This window comes from Amblyraja radiata, chromosome 5 (assembly GCF_010909765.2).
Source record: "Amblyraja radiata isolate CabotCenter1 chromosome 5, sAmbRad1.1.pri, whole genome shotgun sequence".
Classification (NCBI taxonomy): Eukaryota; Metazoa; Chordata; class Chondrichthyes; order Rajiformes; family Rajidae; genus Amblyraja; species Amblyraja radiata.
The window spans coordinates 40,843,983-40,862,830 of NC_045960.1; positions in this window are offsets into that span (position 1 = coordinate 40,843,983).

An 18,848-nucleotide genomic window follows, 5' to 3' on the forward strand; every position below is an offset into this window, starting at 1 on the left:
AGCCTTTTTGAGGCAGCAACTGTGATAGATTGGCTTCACGTTGGAATTGCTGCAGTGGTTCCGAAGTTCATTAGCAAATTGATAAGGCATAAAATCCTGGGAGACGATTAGAGCCAAGGGCGCTTATTTTAAATGTATTAATTATGCTGTTAAAATCAATAACTACCCTTTAAACACAAATTTGTCTTGATAATAGAGAGGAAATTAAGCATTTTCTGATTGGAAAAAGATTTTCTAGTATTTAACCAACGACATATAAAATTATAAAAGGACTGGACAAGCTAGATGCAGGAAAATTTTTCCCAATGTTGGGGGAGTCCAGAGCCCCTGGCCACAGTCTAAGAATAAAGGAGAGGCCATTTAAGACTGAGATGTGAAAAAACGTTTACTCCCGGAGAGTTATGAATTTGTGGAATTCTCTGCCATAAAGGCAGTGGAGGCCAATTCACAGGATGAATTTAAAAGAGAGTTAGATAGAGCTTTTGAGGGCTAGCACGATCAAGGGATATGGGAAGACGTCAGGCACGGGTTACTGATTGTGATTGATCAGCCATGATTACAATGAATGGTGGTGCTGGCTCGAAGGGCCAAATGGCCTCCTCCAGCACCTATTTTCTATGTTTCTATGATATGTCCCAAAAAGAAAAGATCATATTTTTGAATAAGAGAACAATGTAACCATTTGACCATAAATATGATGTCCAGATTATTAATATTAACAATATAGAAATAGATTGCTGATTAGATTGCTGTTAAAAGTTATCATGCATTATGTCAAGTATTTCACCTAAAGATAAGCCTACCTAAAAAGAACCAGATATTCCAGTGGGCCTTATGTATTTTCTTCTCTCTGACTGATAGCAGGTTAGAAACATCTAATGAGAGAGAAACAGAGTTGGAGATACAAGATACAAGATATATTTATTTGTCACATGTACCAATTGGTACAGTGAAATGTGTGGTCACCGTACAGTCATACGAATAATAAAGAGCACAGAACACAATAGTTTTTAAACACAGACATCCCCATACAGCGGGATCAAAGTTTCCCACTGTGAGGGAAGGATCCAAAATTCAGTCATCCTCCTCTGTTGTTCACCCGTGGTTAGGGGGCTCCCGAATCCCCCGCTGTCGCCGCTACGGGGGGGCCGATGTTCAGGCCCGCTCGCCGGGGTGATGGAAGTCCGACGTCGGGACTGGAGGACATCCTCAGCGGCTTGGACATCCGAATCGGCCACCTCCTACCGGAGTCTGCGGCTCCCGAAGTCCATAGGCCGCGTTGGGCGGAGATTCAACGCTGGCAGCCCTCGGCAAAGGGCCCCAGGACTCCGCGATGTTGGTCAGTGCCGCCCATGCTGGAAGCTCTATGAACCACAGCTCCGATGTTGAAGCAGCAGGCCCAACGCTCCGGAGCTTCAACGGCGATCCAGGTAGGCAATCGCCTGCTCCGCGATGTATCCAGCGCTGCGCCGCTGCTTCTGGAGCTCAGGTCCGGGTCCCCGGCAGGAAAGGCCACTCCAATCCAGGTGGTAGGCCGTGAGGAGGGGGGCGAGGACGCAACTTGGAGAATAGTCGCATCCTCGCCAGGAAATTACTGGGAAACGGTTTCCCCCTTACCCTACCACCCTCCCCCACATAGAAAAAATAATGTTTTCATAAGTGATAGGAGCAGACTCAGGCCATACGGCCCATCATGTCTACTCCGCCTTGGTTTTCATTTGACGGTTTTTATTTACTCTGGTTTTCGGTTGATGATTTATGCCTTTTTGTACAAATATATAGATGCAGTTTTGTTTATTTTGTTTGGTGATATATAGAATTTTTCGAATATTTATACATAAAATAAATGTTCCCCATGACAGTAGGTCATGGTATTTTTGAGGGCTTATCTCTTGTAATTGCTTTGATCTTTGGCAGATGCCACTGGTTGCTCTTTGCAAGGGCTATTTTACAGGACACCTCCATCTCAGTAGGCTTGCCGAAGAAAGAATGAGGATCAGCTTCCATGCTTCCTTTGCACTTTATGATATGTTATGTTTTGAATAAGGCTTTGGAAATGTGCAGAGCAGGTTTACCAGAATGAGGCCTGTTTCAGAGGGTCATATGGTCATAAGGTCATAAGGGATAGGAGTAGAATTAGGTAATTCGGCCCATCAATTCTACTCTGCCATTCAATCATGGCTGATCTATCTCTCCCTCCTAATCTCATCCTTCTCCCCATAACCTCTCACACCTGTATTAGCTACAGAGTATTAGCCATGGGGTGAAGTTGGACATACTTCAATTGTTTTCTCTTGAAAGCCGGATGTTGCGGGGGACCTGACAGAAGTGTATAAAATCATGAGAGGCATAGATAGGGTAGACAGCCAGATGATTTTTCCCAGGGTAGAAATATCAAATACTAATGGGCATAGCTTTACAGTGAAAAGGGCAAGTTTATAGGAGATGTACGGGGAAGTTTTGTACTCAGAGGGTGGTGAGTGCCTGGAATGCGCTGCGGGATGTGGTGGTGGTGGCCGATACGATAGTGGCATTTAAAAGGCTTTTATTTGGGCATATGGATGTGCAGGGAATGGAGGGATCTAGATAATGTGCAGGTAGGTAACAGTGGTCTTGGCATTATGTTCGGCATACACATTAAGGTTCAAGATTTGTTAATTGTCACATGTACCAATTAAGGTTTAGTGAAATTCAGATTGCCATACAGTCATACCGATAAAGAGCAACAAGACACCCAAATAAATTTTTAACATGAACATTCACCACAGCGACTCCCTCACTGTGATGGAAGGCAAGAAAAGTTCAAACTTCTTCCCTTCTTTGTTCTCCCATGGCCAGGACACTCGAACCTTCTGTTTGTCAGGCCAAAAGGCCTGTTCCTGTGGTGTACTGTTCCATATGCTATGTTTTATGTTCATGTTGAGGAAAAATGCTCTCCAAAGTCAAGTAGGATCAAAGAAAATTCTTAATCAAACAAAAGAGGTGAGGATGAAGTCTAACAACCAACTGTTTTACAAAAAAAGAAAGACAAAATGGCCACAACAACAGGCTCGATCACAGCATTTGACGCACAAAAGTAGACCTTGGAGGATCATTGTGAGATGCTGTCACGTTTTCCTGCTGCAAGCAATATTGATGATCAAAATAAGAAATCCTAATTAGTGTGGTGGGATCCCCGACTTACAGTTTAGTGAGAAAGCTGCTGAGCCCAGAGACACACAGTAATACAAATCTGAAGGAATTGGTGGATTTGTTGAAGAATCACTTTAACCCAACGCCAAGCGAGATCATGCAAAGGCTTAAGTCTGATTTATGATCAAGCAAACCTAAAGAAGCAGTGGCAGACTTTATAGCTGAGTGAGGGAAGTTATCACAAAACTAATTATGGCAATGCACTCTCTCAAATGCAAAGGGACGGATTAGTATGTGGAATCAATGGTGACTGGATTCAGAGATGGTTGTTATCAGAGGTGAATCTGACCTTTTGGAAAACACTGAAGATTGCCCCAAATAGTGAAATCAGCAAGTCAAAATATGCACAGTTTGAGAGTGTGGCTAGTAGTTCCATGTAACAGCATGCAAGCAGCAAAACATGCTGTTCTGTTGCATTGTTTTAAAAAATGAAATAATGGCTATTATCACTGTGGAGAGAAATGTATGCTGTCTGAATACTAGTTCAGGCAAGATAAGTGTCACCTATGTGACATTGAAGGGAACCCGATCAAAATCCCAAAACTTGCTCCCAAAACTCCCCCACAGTTTTTCAAGCAAAGAAATGTGCTGCATGCAGTGAAACTAAAACTGGAGACAGCAATTGACGTCTTTGCAAAGAGGAAATAATTGAACTCGTTAAGAGTCTGAATGGGCAGCGCACTTGCAGCAGTGTTAACACGTGATGAATCCATCAGGATTGTAGAGATTGTGCTGACTATTAATCACCTCATCTATGGAACAGTGTCTCATTCCCAGAACAGAAGATTTCGATTCATAAAATCATAGTGAATCAGAGCATCTTGGTGCAGTTCTCAATTCAGTATCACAGCCAGCATAGCTGTTCCTCACAGCTCCAACAACCCACATTCAGTCCTAACTTGTGCAGAAAGGAACTGCAGATGCTGGTTTATACAGAAGATAAACACAAAGTGCAGGAGGAACTCAGTGGGTCAGGCAGCATTTCTGGAGAAAAAGGGTGGGTTAACGTTTTGTCGGAACCCTACTTCAGACTGACCCGCTGAGTTACTCCAGCACTTTGTGTCTATCTTCAATCTTAACTTATCTTTCTGTTAGCAGTTTGAATCTTCTCCCTCAGACTACTATTCTGCCTCAAGTAAGGTCAGATGCTCTACCAGTGAGAGGCTTTGGTTTGGCTTTACGTTTATTATAGAGAAAGGCTTGGATAGACTGGATGTGGAGAGGATGTTTCCACTAGTGGGAGATTCTAGGACTAGAGGTCATAGCCTCAGAATTAAAGGATGTTCCTTTAGGAAGGAGATGAGAGGGAATTTCTTTAGTCAGAGGGTGGCGAATCTGTGGAATTCTTTGCCACAGAAGGCCAAGTCGATATTTTTAAAGCAGAGATAGATAGATTCTTGATTAGTATGGGTGTCAGGGGTTATGGGGAGAAGGCAGGAGAATGAGTTTGGGAGGAAGAGATAGATCAGCCATGATTGAATGGTGGAGCAGACTTGATGGGCTGAATGGCCTAATTCTGCTCCTATCGCCTATGACCTTATGATTATTGTCATGTGTACCGAGGTACAGAGAAAAGCTTTGTTTTCAATTAGATGAAATAATATTACACATACAATGCATTCAGAAAGTATTGAGACCCCTTCACTTTTCCACATTTTGTAACGTTACAGCCTTATACTAATATGGATTAAATTATTTTATTTTTTATCATCAATCTACACACAATACCCCATAATAAAAAAAGCGAAAACAGGTGTTTAGAAATGTTTGCAAAGTAATTTAAAAAAAATAACTGAAATATCATATTTACATAAGTATTCTGACCCTTTACTCACTATTTTGTTGAGGCACCTTTGGCAGCGATTACAGCCTCAAGTCTTCTTGGGTATGATGCTACAAGCTTGGCACACCTGTATTTGGGTAACTTCTCCCATTCTTCTCTGCAGATCCTCTCAAGCTCTGCCAGGTTGGATGGGCAACGTCGATGCACAACTATTTTCAGGTCCCTCCAGAGATGTTCGATTAGTTTCAGGTCCGGGCTCGGACTGGGCCACTCAAGGACATTCACAGACTTGTCACAAAGCCACACCTGCGTTGTCTTGGCTGTGTGCTTAGGATCATTGTCCTGTTGGAAGATGAACCTCTGCCCCAGTCTGAGGTCCTGAATGCTCTGTGGCAGGTTTTCATCAAGGATCTCTCTGTACTTTGCTCCATTTATCTTTCCCTCAATCCTGACTAGTCTCCCAGTTCCTGCCGCTGAAAAACATCCCCACAGCATGATGCTGCCACCACCATGTTTCACTGTAGGTATGGTATTGGCCAGGTGATGAGCGGCGCCTGGTTTCCTCCAGACGTGATGCTTGGCATTCAGGCTAAATAATTCAATCTTGGTTTCATCAGACAAGAGAATCTTGTTTAGGTGCTTTTTGGCAAACTCCAAGCGGGCTGTCATATGCCTTTTACTGAGGAGTGGCTTCCATCTGGCCACTCTACCACAAAGGCCTGATTGGTGGAGTGCTGCAGATATAGTTGTCCTTCTGGAAGGTTCTCCCATCGCCTCAGAGGAACTCTGGAGCTCTGTCAGAGTGACCATCCCTGACCAAGGCCCATCTCCCCCGATTGCTCAGTTTGGCTGGGCGGCCTGCTCTATGAAGAGTCCAAGTGGTTCGAAAGTTCCAATTAAGAATGACGGAGGCCACTATGCTCTTCGGGACCTGCAATGCTGCAGAAATTGTTTTATACCCTACCCCAGATCTGTGTCTCGACACAATCCTATTTCGGAGGTCTACGGACATTTCCAATAAAGTGCCAAATGCAGCCTACAACTTCTTTCTGTATTGAGATATAATGCAGCATCTGCAACAATTTCGCTTTCCCATGGCCTCAAGATTGTATTCTATGTCTGCACTCAACTCGTCTAATGGCATTATTTTAATCTTTTTGAAAAAGAAAGAATGTTGGAATCTTTAGAAAGGGTGCAGAGAGGTTTACCAGAATGATTCTTGGATTAGGAGGTATTAGCTGCATGGTTGGACAGATTTGGATTGGTTTTTCTGGAGTGCCGGAGGCTGATGGGAGACCTGATAGAAGTATAAAAAATTACAAGCGGCATGGATATGTTATCTTTTTTTCCAGGATGGAAATATCAAATACTGGATGGTATAGCTTTAGGGTGAGAGGGGCAACATTTGAAGGGGAGTTTTTTTACAGAGGGTAGTGAGTGCCTGGAACATGCTTTCGGAGATGGAGGCAGATACGATAGTGGCATTTAAGAGACTTTTGGATAGACACATGGATATGCAAGTAATGGATGTATAAGGATTATGTGCACACAGATAAGAGTTGGTCTTGGCATCACAGATATTGAAAGGCCTGTTTCTGTGCTGTACTGTTCCATGGTTTCTATGGTAATCTTTCTATTGCATTCATCTTTTTAGTTCAGGCAATCAGCTTTGCATGGCATATGTCATCCAGCTCAATGGATGGACTGGTAGACCATGGGAACAAGAGTTAACCTCTGAATTCCCGGCTCCTGACCCAATGAGAATTCTAACTAAACATTCCTCTAATAGGTACCATGGAACCACCAGGAATATTGAACTTGTTCAATAATTGAAGTGAAGGCAATTAACTACACACTCACACAATGTCATAGAGGATCACTCATTACAACTTCCTGCCTACCTTTCTGTAGGATGTTTGCTCTTTGTCTTCTTCTTTGCCATCGGCAAAGATTGTCCCCCAAATGGTAAGGTTATGCATGGCATTGCAGATATTGTCAAAGTAAGGGATATTCTCTAAAATGTACTGAAGGGAGAACTGTCAATTATTGCAGGCAGACCTAAATTTAAAAGCCGTTTCTGCGGGAAAGAAGGTCCCAATGGCCCTCAAATTGTTTTCCTTTCAATGACCCATGAACATTTTGGAGGCATGATTAATATTCTTGCATGTTTAGATACTCCTACAAGTCTGGCATGCACTACAGTCCACTTCAGAGAGGCACGTGCTTCGTGTCCTGCACAGCTTTCTCATTGTGGGGACAGTCTTTGACCATAGTAAATACGAAGGAAGAATACTGCAGAAAAACCAAGACAAGAGATGATAATAAGAGAAGATAGACACAAAAAGCTAGAGTCTTGACCCGAAACGTCACCTATTCCTTTTCTCCAGAGATGCTGTCTGACCCGCTGAGTTACTCCAGCTTTTTGTGTCTATCTTTGTTTTAAACCAGCATCTGCAGTTCCTTCCTACAGATGATAATGAAAGGTTTTTTTCTTCATCCTCTCCAAGTGCACAGTAAATCAATTCTCACTTCAATTGAGGAGTCAATTCAACATTATCCCATTTTAGTCTTTGTCAACATGAAGCATTATCTGGACAACATTTCAGATTAGGCTAATAACTGGGATGTTAACTTAGCACACAGGTAAAAAACAATGACCACCAACAGTATTATTCACACAGAATGTGAGCTCCTCCAGCAGGTTTTTTTGTGGGTATTTATTGCCCATCTTTCATTGCCTCCAGACTTGAATTGTGTGGCTTGCTTGGCCATTTCCAAGGGCAGGTAAGAAACAGCCACACTGCTGTCATCAAGATTCATCTCTCAGCTGGGCTGCAAAAAGACGGCAACATTTCCATCGCTGTAGCTTGATAATGAACCAGACGTGTTTTTGGAATACAATAGCTTCATGGTGAGGTTAGTTGTATTCCAGGTTTTTAAATTGCTTCAATTTACTGTAAATTCACCAGTTAGTGTTGGTGTACTTAAAATTAATATCGCTACATCTCCATGAAGAAATTCTCTAACAAAGTTTCCTTGACACTAACCATTGAATATTCATCATCACCATCCTGACCCGAAGCACCAATTGTCCATTTCTCGCCCCAGAATCTGCCTAAACCGTTGAGTTCCTCCAGCAGGTTTTTTTTGCTCAAAATTCCAGTAACAGCAGTTTCTTATGTCCTCAGAAATATCAAAATGTTTGGGTCCAGAGATGTTAAATTTAACCTGACCACCATTTACATTCTGGATATTGTAGGTACCAGATTTGATAGAAAATACTGAGCAAGTTGGGGTTGGGCTCTCATATTTGTTGGGTTTTTTCACGCATGCTTTCCAGTAAACCTGCCTCTGCACCTAGCAGTTTATTTTGTAACCCCCATCAAGGGCACTCATTGGGCTGTTTCATTGAATGTTAGATAAAAGCCATAACTGATGGACATTATTGATGGAAATGCGATGAGAGTTTATAGAATGAAGCTTAATTCTGTCTGTCCTTTCCTTCTTTGTGTCTGTTTTGTATGTGTTAGATGTACGTATGTTCATCTGATCTCAGGCCTGGGTGACCGCTCCCTTATCTTGAGATTGTGACCTCCGGTTCTAGATGGCTCAATGAGAAATATTAGTTGTGCACCTACCGTGTCAAGCCCTACAAGAATTTTGAATGTTTCAATGAAATCCTTTTGTTCTTCTAGTCACCTGAAAGTGACAGCCCAATCTGTTCAAACTCTCCTCATATGATAAAGGATCCCAGATACCAGTTCCTTTATAATTGATTCCAACAATTCACTACTACTGGTGTCAGTCTAAATGTTCCAAAATCTTTTTTTCTCTATCACTACATTTTCTCCCTTCAATCTGTGAGACTCTCCTAGAATCCATATAGCTAGAACCCCATTTTGTAGCTTGTTCTGAAAAAAATAATGACATTGGTTGCATCCACTCACCATAGCCATCTCTTTCAAAACTTGATGTGAAGATCATCAGGTCTTATTGACTTTATGTTTCAATACTTTGTGCAATTTCTTCAGATCCTCAAATACTCTGAATGTTTCCATTATTTCCGACAGGTTTTCAGTTTCTTCTTCCACAAAGACAAACACAAAATATTTATTTAATTTCCAAACCATTCTTTTACTCCACCACATTATATAGCCCGTCTCAGTCTGTGAGGGATCTATATTACCTTTTGCTAACCATTTCTCTTTTAAATAAGCTTTTGTAGCTTGTTCTAATGGTTCTTTGAGGGTTAGATTACCCGCAAATTCCACTTTCCCTTTCCTTATCAAAGCTGAATTTCCAATTTCCAGTCTTACTATTCTTTTTGTCGTTTTTTATGAGCTTCTTATCTGAAATTTTCATGAATATGGGCTAAAGCATTAAGCTTTACCTATAGCTTTACCTATAGTTGCACCTACAGCTTTGACTGACATTGCAGTAACAATATTGAAGAAACAAGTATTTGGAGGTGCAAAACTGAAATCAATCTATCGTGAATTTAGCATTTGCTTTGCATTATATTTCACCAAATTTTCTAAGTGTCATTTTACATCTTAGATTCAATTTTGTATACAAAATAAGTGCTCTCCCTCCATTGAAATGAACACTAATCTTGTAATGCATTTACTCCAGTGCTTATTTCTCATGATTGAACTTTATTTAATGTGCTGCACATATGAATAAGGAATGAAAAGATTCAAAGTAACAGATACTGTGATGGAATGAAGGATTTTGGATTTGTTCTATTAAACAGAGTAATGTTTGATTCCTCATTAGAAATGTCATGAAGGATTCGCCAATGGATATATATTTTTTGATTAGCATCTGGAAACATCCATCGGACAAGAACATTTGTTAAATGAACCATGGTAATTATTTAAGACACAGTAAAAAAATTATAATGTAATATATATTTATATAACCTATTCCTGGATATATTCCTATTTGAATTTTTTAGAGTGGCTGGATTGATGAAACAATCATTAATCATGACCATTTTAATATATGGAGCAATGTAGCAAAGCTAAAGAATAAAAATGTAAAATCATTTCTCATGCACTTTCAACCAACTATTGTGTAGGTGATTGAGAGGACAACAGAGGCTAAATAACGTTATCTATTGAGTATTGTGTTAACAAACCTGTTGTGCTGCTGCAAGTAAGAATTTCATTGTTTCATTTCAATACATATGATAATTAAACATTCTTGACTCTCTTGACTCTTATTAGTTTCATATTCAATGGAGTATGGCACATATATAGAGGTACGGTGAAATTATTTTTTGCATACAGTTCAGTAAAAGTGTTATACCTAAGCACATCTTAGATTCAGTGCAAGTATATAGCAGTAGTATACTGGAGACAGTATACAAGAGTCACCAGGTTTTGGCTCCATTTTCACGTCCCAGTTGTTATAAATGGAGAGTTCTTAACCTGACCATGGAGGCCCGTTGTTCTGGTGGCATTGCAGGGATGGCCTGGCCAAGCGTAGCCATTGGTGTCCTCCACCGCTGCTCAACTGCTCTGAGCAGCTGCAGGTGATGCTCGGTCCATGCACACAGCCTCTTGGAGCGGTGCCCGATCTAGCAGAGTCCCAGGCTGCTGCCAGGCCTCCAACAGCCCACTTTACCGCTGAAGAGCTCTGCACTACCTCCCGCAGACAGTCCACCTACCGGCCCTTAGTTCATTGCATCTGCTGCCACCACCATCTTGGATATCTTCCCTCACCTCTCCAGGCCTCAAGGATAAGCAGGGAAGAGCCCACTAGGGGATGGTGGGCGAGCCAGGCCTGCTGCCAGAGAGTAGGCACCTTATCATTGTCAGCCCTGAGGCATCACAATAATACCTTGCATTTATTTTACCATTCAGCAAACGGTATACTGTAACATCATTGATGCAAATTATGATTTTGTCTGCTATTATGTGATAAACAAACAAAAATGTTTGCACAACAGTAAATTTGAATGATCATTTATACTGTTTAACTATGCTAGGTTTTACTTTAAAATATTTTTTTTCCACGTGTTTCTGTTAGTTTACTTACAATATTATATTCTTATTAGATCCTTACAAAAGACAGCAATTGTGACTTTATTTGTATGGCTTTTCTGAGAGCAATTCATATACCTGTAAATCAAGACGAGCATTTAGAGGCAAGAGAAGTATTTCTTTTATCTCCAACACTTTAATCATTTACAGTGTGACGACTCCTCCCTTCAAACAAAACTGTCGAAGGTCTCAGTTACATGCTCCAAATTGTGTTCAAAGAGACGCATGCTATTTCTGTTGCAATGCGGGGCTAGTGTTTCAGACTGGGGTTCAGAACAAAACCAGGTTGGCAATTTGAGCCAGGCTGATTTAAGTTTCCACGCCAGATTTGCACATGAATAAACTCACACTTTGTGCACAATGCATCTGGAGTACTGGCCGTTAATCTGCCAGCAATGAGAAGATTTGTAATCATCCATTGTGGATTTGGTTTATATTGGGCTGGCTAGTGTGACTGAAACTATATTGGACAAGTTTTCACTACACAGCTCTGTTTCAGAGGTTATGAGGAGGCAAAATATCTAGTAACAATTTTAATGAAAAGCTGTGGCTAAAGGAAACAAATTTATATAGAAAACACCACAAATGGTGCGTGAAATTGTGTTCATTTGTCAAAGTAACAAGGGTAATAAAATCAACTCACTACAGCACGAAAATTGCCATTGTTCTTGAGTAATTAGTATGTCTTATAATTATGCATAATATTAATTATAAATAATAACAAAAACAAAAATGAATTTGATATGCATAGAAAACATGTAAATACCCTTTACTGGCATTAAGTAATGAAGAGAGTCAGTAAATAAGGCAATTCAGAAGATTCAGAAACATAAATCAGAGAACAATATATGAAGAGATTATTTCTTATTTGCCAAATCCCAATTTAAAAAAATATTTTAACATGAAATATCATAACACAGAAATAAATCATTCAGTCCATCAAATCTATCCAGTTTTTATTTACCAATGGCCTCTAACCTAGTTGTGTTTACTCCCCATATTCTTACAAGCTCCTTCGGACATTAAATTCCATTTTACCAAGATTATATTGACGAGGACAATGAATTAGTTGCTTAAACAAATTGGTCAGCTGGTGAGCGAAGTATCTATCCAAGGGAAGTACCCATTCAATAGGGCACATCCAAGGCGATCCAAAGCTATCTCAAAGATCTCAACGAGATTGAGAATCTCATGACCTGGTGTTGAGACAACAACCTTTCTCTCAATGTCAGCAAGACAAAGGAGATAGTGATCAACTTGAGAGAGCGAAGTGGTGCACATACCCTGGTATGCATTGAAGGCACCACAGTAGAGATGGTTGAAAGCTTCAAATTCCTAGGAGTAAATATCACCAGCAACATACTGGACCACCCATATTGAAGCAATGGCCAAGAAAGCACACCAACTTCCTTAGAAGGCCGAGGAAGTTCAGCATGTCCCCAACAACTCTCACCAACTTCTACCGATGCACTTTTGGAAATATTTTATAGGGATGCATCACAGCATGGTTTGGGAACTGCCCCATCCAAGTGCAAGAAATTGCGGAGAATTGTGAACGCAACTCAGATGTTGTAGACACAAACAAACCTCTGTTATATTGACTCCATTCACACCACTCGCTGCTTCAGCTAGACCACTAAGATAATCAAGGACAGGTCGCACCCTGGCCATTCCCGCTTCTCCCCAATCCCATCAGGCAAGAGATACAGAAGTGTGAAACCAGACTCCAGATTCAGGGGCAATTTCTTCCCAGCAGTTAACAGGCAACTGAACCATCCTTCTAACAACTAGAGAGCAGGCCTGAGCTATTATCCACCTCACGGAAGGTCCTCAGACTATCTTTAATCAGACTTTATTGGACTTTATCTTGCACTATACATTATTCATGGTATTCCCTTTATCATGTATCTGTACACTGTGGATGGTTTGATTGTAATCATGTATTGTCTTCCTGCTGACTGGTTAGCACGCAACAAAAGCTTTTCACTGTGACAATAAACTAAACTAAACTAAATAAATTAAATAATATTGATCAATGATAATAGTAAACCAATTGGCAAACTAAAGGCAACGTAAAAATTATAAAAACAGAACCTCTCATAGTGCACCAATTTCTTAAAAACCTGCCTCCTACATGTCAATTTGTTTTCAATTCCATTCCCTGTTACGTTTTGAAACAATTACTTATGAGCAATGTAACAAAATTCATGCTGAAATCCACTTCTTATCTGCAAATTCTCCATTGACTGGGAATTATTTCAAAGGAATTGGGCAAACTTAACAAATAGAACCCTCTTTGTATAAATTCACCTCGTGCCTCGCTTGTCCAAATGTTTCATTATTTCCTCTAATTCAAGATGCCTTCTAAAACTTTATCCACAGCAGGTGTTGAGTCTGTAGTCACCCTAACATTTCCTTTTAAAGACTAGAATTATGTTAGATACATTCCAATTTTCAAACACTAATCCTATTTCTAATGAATCTATAAAGATAGCACCATGAACACGATTGATTGATTTATTGCTTATACAAAGTTTATCTCTAACTGCTGCGTTCTCTTGGTTTAAATTCTTCAGCTGAACTATCAGTCCATTATCTGATATATTTACCTCTAGGCCCAGTAAACTCATATATTTTTCCAGTACAGAAATGCAGTGGCAAAACAAGTAGAAAGTTCTATGTGGAAAATGTAGTTAGGATTTATAATACACATCCCAAAAGAGTGACTTCCCTAAGGGTTGATTGCACTCATGAATATGTGATCTGGCTGGATAGCACACAAGAGAGAGTAAAGAGTCAAGAGTGTTTTATTATCATATGTCCCAGATAGACAGTGAAATTCCTATGGGCCTGTCTCACTTGGCGATTTTCTAGGCAACTGCCGGTGACTGTCATAGTCGTAGCAGGTCGCTGAAAAACCAGTGACAACCTACGTCATCCTGGCAACAACCTACGACGGCACCTACGTCAGGAGGTCAAGCTACGCTCATTGGTGTCAAACCCACTGTCGCCGAAAATTTTTCATCATGTTGAAAATTTAGCAGCGACCAGAAAGACACTACGACTTTTTGCGCTACTGCAGAGGCTACATTCGGCGACCACCAGCGAACATGTGGCGACAAACTAGTCACCTGTAGTTGCCTAAAAAATCACCGATGTGGGACAGGCCCATTACTTGCAGCAGCACAACAGAATAAGAAAATATAGTACACTGTGAGTTAGATTTAGCTCTTAGGGCTAAAGGAATCAAGGGATATGGGTAAAAAACAGGAACGGGGTACTGATATTTGATGATCAGCCATGATCATATTGAATGGCAGTGCTGGCTCGAAGGGCCAAATAGCCTACTCCTGCACCTATTTTCTATGTAAACAATATACTAAACCAGAGAAAAAAAAAGTTCAGTGTGTGTACATATACACATACTCACGAATACACATATATATAGATCATAAATATATATGATCAATATATAGACAACACACACACAAAACACAATAATAGTGTAATAATAACAATAATAGTCTATGTAGTTTAGAGCTTATTTGAGGTTGTAAACAACAAAGCTTTTCATTGTATCTCAATATACGTGACAATAATAAACCAATACCAATATCAATCAATGCCAGGATGGTGGACACAGATTGAATAGTAATTTTCAAATGAGATTGATGAATACATCTGAAATGAGTGCAGCTAACTGGATAACACTTCAATAAAAGGAGTTGATAGGTCAGAAGTCCTTTGTTGGTGTTCTGTTCTATGATTTTATGATTCTCTGAATTGAAGCTTTCAAGATAAATGAATGGATTATCACTGTGTCATTAAATTAAATTAAATTGGACAAATACAAATAAATGTGGAGACCACGTGCAGAACATCTAACTGAATAATCGACTGGTGATTGAATGGAATCTTTCTGTTCCTGGAATTTTATATTCAGCAAATTTCTTCTGACCATAAAAATTAACCATAAAATAAGCAACCTGAACTGGTGTCCAGCGACAAATGAAGAAAGAAGAAAGGAGGGAACTGCTTTTGCGTTAGTCAGTTAACCACCAGTTAACTCGGCTGATTCAGCAGCAGATTAATTGTGGGGTTGGTGTCCACCAACTGCTGGTAAACTGGTCAGCTATTCAATATCTCTTCCTGTAGCCATAATTAGCATTGACATCTTCTATTTTCTTAAGGGTCTGTCCCACTTGGGCGTCATTTGCCCGTCACGCAGATGGCGAGCAAAGATTTTGTACATCCCAAAATCCTGGGGCGCCACGCGTGATCGCGCGTCAATGCCTACATCACCACGTACCAAGCGCGCATAATGTGCACCATGCATGCGTAATGCGCACCATGCGCGCATCACATGCGTCATGACGCGTAAATTATGTCGCGGTAAATTATGCTCAAATGACGCACAAGTGGGACAGGCCCTTTGCTTTCGTTGAATGAAAAGGAAGCACACCTGGTATAATCTAAAAGGACTCCAGCCAGATAAAAGGCATTTTGACTTTGTAAATTGGCAAAAGAAACAGTGGCCTCAAATGCGCAAGCTTTTCTGATACACCGTAGAGGTTCATTGGCAAAATCAGAGACTTGAGTCAATCATTGAGGCAAAAAGGACTAGTAAACAAAATACTGCAACATCTCTAGAGAGTGGAGAGATAAGTACTTGGTGCAGTCTCCACCAGGTCAAGTATTGCCACATACAGTACAACATCCTCTGATCAGTTGTCGATGCCTCTGTAATCCTTACATAACACATGACTACAGTACCAATTTTCTTAATGACAGTGCATTGTGAAAGGTTAAACAAGCATATGTTGAAGATAAAAATTATACTAGGGATCTACAATGGTACCTGGATGTCCGACTTTCAATTTCTTCCAGGAAGACCTGGCAGTCTGAGTCAGCAGAATTGTGTGTTCTGCTTTCCCACATAATCTCCTGCTGCCTTGCCTTGCCTTGCCGTTTAGTATAGGTATTGCTGCTGGAGACATGAAACAATTGACCAAGCATGTCGTTCTCTGGCTGAGACTAGAAGAGCTTTCCCATTAAATAGATGTCCCTTCAGTTGAAACTGAAGTACCTTTATAAAGGTTATCCTTATGCGAATGCATACTCTGGGCGGTAAAACCTGGCATGCACAGGGTTTTATACAGAGGTTACTCATATAAACTGGCCCAAATAATTATGATGTAACTATATCTCCAGAGAAGGTGTTGGTTGCATGATGGTGGTTCAATTTACAATCATGAGATTTATCTTTCTTGTGCCTAAACATCAGAAGATGAGTGGTTATTACAAAGGTTTATATCAGTTACTAATTCCCTCTGCTCTGCATCCACAAATGAGAGAACATACTGGTGTAAAGCTTTCTGACGTTCATTTCTATCCCATTTACAAAGCTGTGGTATCTCCGAATGCAGTCAGGTGTGCAGAGCAACAACGTTAAGTGCAGTGCAAATGTAGATTTGGATGCAGGGGATTAGTTTTCTAATTTTCCCTTGCACCTTTTATTTTGCTGGACAGTATTAGGAAACAAGCAATGAAAAGTATTGACCCTGGTAACTCAAGTGAGAGAATCAGCAGTGACACTGGATAAATATCACCTACTGTCATGAAATTCTCAATTCAACGGATTCCTTGGTGGTCTCTTTACAACGCCACAATGATTTTGCAACTGGTAAAGGGCCACAGATGAGTCTTCCAACGTTGCATATTTAAGAATCCCAAATGTTCATCTGTGCAGCTGGCTTTTCACACTGCACTGACAGTCATTCTAACAAAGTGCCATTGTAAATCTTTGGACCACACAGTGTGTTTGGAACTGAGTATGGAATATTAAAAAGAACCACAAGGTCATAATACAGTTAAAGTTGAAATATTTGATATCTCTGAAACGGGAGATCTATAAAAAGGAATTTTTAAAAGGATTTGTGTGCATTTGGTCAATAAGTGCAGTAGCTTATGAGGCAAAGCAGGAACTCTGGCATTTTTGCAAAGGCAATAATATTATTGGCATGTTGCAAACCGGTGAAAGACACAAAGTATGCACAACAGCTGAGAGGTGATTAATGAATCTGTGCACCTCTGGGTGATGGCCAGATAATTAGAGTTAGCACATAAATTCATTAGATTCAATCAAGCCAAAAGGAAAGACAGGTTCTTTTTAGTGCACTGGAGCTCACATTTGGTTGGGTGTGTGGTGTGACACACTCCACTGATCATAGAACTGGAAGCAGACTGCAGTTAATGCCACACAGCTGTAGCAACAGTAAAGTGATACCCTAACTCATTGAAACAGAGCAAATTCCGGTGCTATATTCTAGAACGTTACTGAAAATGAGAGGCCACTAAATAAAAACCTTCCAAAATCAAAACAGTCAATAAGTTAAAATGTTTACATCAAAATTGATTTTGATTGATATATATTAGTGTGTTTGGTATGAAGGGGGCATTGAGGGAAGCACAATAATTGTATGACAATGAAGGGTGTTGGCTTATTAAAATGAGGTAGAGAATGTGCACAGATTACGATGAGAGGAAAATTCATCCATAATTAGTTTCTGGGAAAGCAGAAATAACACTTGCGGAGATGTCAAAATAGTTTTTGTTTTGTCTTAGGTATTTTATTATAAAATGTCAAGCTGTTTTAAAATCCACTATATCATGAAGATTATGACATGGAAGAATATTTAAAATGTTAAATTGAAACCCACTCTCTTCCACTGTTTTCATTCTACAACTTGCTTAAATATGCTCCACCATATTTATAGCACACAGGTGTGCATTGATTCTTTCGTTCAAATATTGCCTACCTTGGAGCGGTAATGTCTGACTTACTTATCTATAATTTGCCTTAGCTTCAGAAACATGAGCACTTATCCATTTCTAGGAAATTATGATGAAAAGATGACAAATCAAAGTAAAAATTGGATGAACACATCTTCAATTCCAATGCACATTATTATGCACTGTTGCCATTTCACGTAAATAGATGTAATCATAAAAGTCCAAGTCAGCTAGCTGAAGAAATAAGTGCAATATCTTACCTGCTACACAAATGTTAACAGAGTCAAAGGAGGGTTCCTCATAATTTGAATTGAGTGATATGTGGTCTCATGCATAACATGGGATGTCAGGACTTTCATACGATGAAAGACAGGATAGACTCGGCTTGTACTCGCTAGAATTTAGAAGATTGAGGGGGGATCTTATAGAAACTTACAAAATTCTTAAGGGGTTGGACAGGCTAGATGCAGGAAGATTGTTCCCGATGTTGGGGAAGTCCAGAACAAGGGATCACAGTTTAAGGATAAAGGGGAAATCTTTCAGGACTGAGATAAGAAAAACATTTTTTACACAGAGAGTGGTGAATCTCTGGAATTCTCTGCCACAGAATGTAGTTGAGGCCAGTTAATTGGCTATATTTAAGAGAGAGTTAGATGTGGCCCTTGTGGATAAAGGGATCAGAGGGTATGAAGAGAAAGCAGGTACAGGATACTGAGTTGGATGATCAGCCATGATCATATTGAATGGCGGTGCAGGCTCAAAGGGCTGAATGGCCTACTCCTGCACCTATTTTCTATGTTTCTATGTTTCTATTCCCCTCCTTCCACCAACTGCAACTCCATGTCTGTTTTCCATGGTCACCCAAGCTATAATGTTGGTTTCTCCTTCCCTTAGATTGAAGCATACACTAATCTTAGTCAAATCAGCTTCATGGCTTGCAAACTTACATCAAAAGCTTTGGTCCTTATTGAGAGGATGTGGGAAGCTCCGGTTGACTTCATCCCCATTCGAAACTCCACAGCTCAGCTGCTTCC